At 26.4% G+C, this 2,918-nt stretch overlaps 1 long non-coding RNA gene across 1 annotated transcript; it reads right to left on the bottom strand.

Annotated features, from left to right (window-relative positions):
- Positions 1 to 1,087: 1,087 nt before the first annotated feature.
- LOC109219316 lies at positions 1,088 to 2,012 on the bottom strand. The gene is made up of 3 exons (XR_002066918.1): positions 1,826 to 2,012; positions 1,634 to 1,712; positions 1,088 to 1,470 (listed from the first exon to the last, which is right to left on the bottom strand). It is a non-coding gene; the product is annotated as an uncharacterized LOC109219316 (long non-coding RNA).
- Positions 2,013 to 2,918: the final 906 nt, after the last annotated feature.

The following is a 2,918-nucleotide window of genomic DNA, read 5'->3' as shown; positions in this document are numbered from 1 at the left end:
ATCGTTAAATCCGTCGTTACGTAACAACAAAATGTACAACTTTATGTAATGACCGATTTGGTGTGGTCGTGTCGTTACCTTGTCTTTTTATCTCAATCTCACCCTTCATTATTATTAAATAATTTTATTTCATCATTTACCCTAACTTTTTATATAGTAATTTTAACCTGTATCATAATTTTACTTTATAATATTACAAATTTATTCTTCATATTGCAGGTGCATGATATTATGAAATGATGGCAAACGACACAATCTATCCAACTATTGTATTCATCAAACGATACAGTACAATACGATACGATACAATACGATACATTATGCAACAATACATAACAACCATCCAAACAAGCCGTTAGTCTATATAATAACTTAAGAAGCCGTGTATATATTTCTCTCTTAAATTAATCAAGAATTTAGTTATTAGAGTCACTACAACATTATGCATATACAGCTACGAAGTACGTTGTAGCTAAACATGAAAATTTTCATGGCTAAACACTTTAGCTACAATAATTTTTTTCGTAGCATCCGTAGCTAGATGTAGCGTAACTAAAAGTTAGCTACAAACTTTAACATTTCATGGCTAAGGATTAATACTTATTGCTACAAGAATTTTTGTGATGTGGCTATATTAATAAAACTTTTTGCCACAAAGAATATATATTTATAGCTAATGATTTTATCTTTTGCCACGATAAATTAACTTTGTAGCTATCTTCCATACTTTAGATACAAAGGGATATACTATGGCAAAAGGTGTTATTTATTTAGCTACAAAATGGCAAAAGGTGTTATTTATTTAGCTACAAAATTCAAACACGTAGCTATGCTCTCATATTAGATTTATATTATAGCATTTATATTTAGCTACCAACACATAATTTTATGGCTATAAATCGTCAAATATCCACGATTAAATATTTTATTATATTTTGTTTGGTGAATAGATTTTTATACATTTTATTTTTATTGATCAAAAATTAATTTATTAAAATTTTCAAATATTCAATATCCATACTTTTTTATTTATCAAACCATAGAAAATACACAGTAATAAACTTTAAATATCACTTATTTATACAAATTGAAATCTAAATAGTTTAATAAATTAATTCTAAAATATACAATTGTCTATATACAGTACATAGTATCCATACTTCCACAAGTATGTAACTCTTGTACAAGAGACATAACAACTAGTTAATATGCAGCTAGATAATAGAAAAAACTTAAACTTACATTCTTGTCAAACTAATAGGAGTATAATACAAATTATGCACCATTATCTATAATCTATAAAATTCTGAAGGGTTCCACATCAAAAGAAAACTAAGTTCCAAGTATTTGATCCGGAAATTTCAGATGTCGCCACCAGATGATCTTCTGCAATCAAGGATGAAGTACTTTCACTCTTTGCATCAAGGTTGAATCCTTAATCTTCTTGCATTGAATAGATTGAAATGCACCCTATAAATTTAAAAGAAATAATAATTAACACAAAAGAATGAGTGAACCAAAAAGCGCATTAATACAAGAATTTTTAGTATACAATAAGAGTGGAAAACTCAAAGCAACAAGATAAGAAAATAAACCTGTATGCTTTTTTAAAAACTTTTGAAAGAATTCTCACCTCATTTTTGTAATGTCTTTTCGACGAACTGTGGCTCCTCCCAATATTGCATTTTAATCTTCAAAGTCCCACTCAATACCTATCACAATACGGCAAAATATCTATCAAATTGTTAGAATATAAATCCCAAATTTTAAATCAAATAGGTGTATTGGGATCTAAAAATCCTAAGATATATATACATAAATATACCTGAAAAAAAAAAGAAGCCATCGGGCTATCTAGCCAGTGATTCCGCTGATTTGCTCTCTTCATGTGAAGAGAGGCATTGTTGAAGAAGGAAATGGAAAAGGAGGGATGGGGTTGGCGGCAGGGTAGGGAACCATATAAAGTGAGAATGTTATTAGGTTTGTGAATTTTGGTTTGGGCCAATTGGCCTTTATGCTTCCTTTTATTTCTTAGTTAATGTATTACAAATGCCATAAATACTAGAAACGTAAGTACTACTCCTAACATATGCAAGTAAGTAAGAAATTTGTCTATGTAAAATACAAAAGATCAAATACATAATTTATACTAAATAAAATAAAAATATTAACTTGCATGAAATAAAGATATTCTATAATATATTATATTCTTTATAACTTTTTTTTTTGTCCTATACGATATTATTAGTTTTCTTATGTATTCCTATTTCAATTATATTAACTTCTTAATTTTAGCGTTTAAGTAGATTACGTAGTTATTAAGTTATTAAAATAGTATTAAAATAAATTATTAAATAAATAACTTTTCTATTTGTCTAAATTGAGTGTAATTACCGATCAATGTACATAGATACAAACATCTTGTCTAAATTTGATATTGTTTATTCAAATCTAATGAAAAATAATTACATACTTAATTAAAATGTATTGAAAATTACAAGTATAATTTTTTAATATGAATTATGATATACTAGTTGTTAGTTTTGTTATACACTGCTATATAACCCATATTAAAATCTTAAATTTTTTTGAAGTAAAACTTAATAATATTGAATTATGTAAATATTATAAAATATCAAATAATAGTCCCAAGAGAAACATGATTCTCTTCCTATATCTTTATCATATTTAATTCTCAATTCTTATGTTCAATGTATAATTTAATTTGTGAAATTTAGAAACTTGTATATTTATAATTATTTTTTCTCTGGATTTAAGTGTGTGTGTGTGCGCGCATATATGGTACAAGATTATAGTTGTTTAAATTTTATATAATTAGTCATCCACACATTAATTAGCTATCATTCCATTACATTTAATAAGAATTATAACATAATTAGTTTTCACGTGGACTTAAG

This window comes from Nicotiana attenuata, unplaced genomic scaffold, assembly GCF_001879085.1.
Source record: "Nicotiana attenuata strain UT unplaced genomic scaffold, NIATTr2, whole genome shotgun sequence".
Classification (NCBI taxonomy): Eukaryota; Viridiplantae; Streptophyta; class Magnoliopsida; order Solanales; family Solanaceae; genus Nicotiana; species Nicotiana attenuata.
The sequence above is the reverse complement of the archived record's forward strand: the minus strand, read 5'-3'. Positions and strand labels throughout refer to the sequence as shown.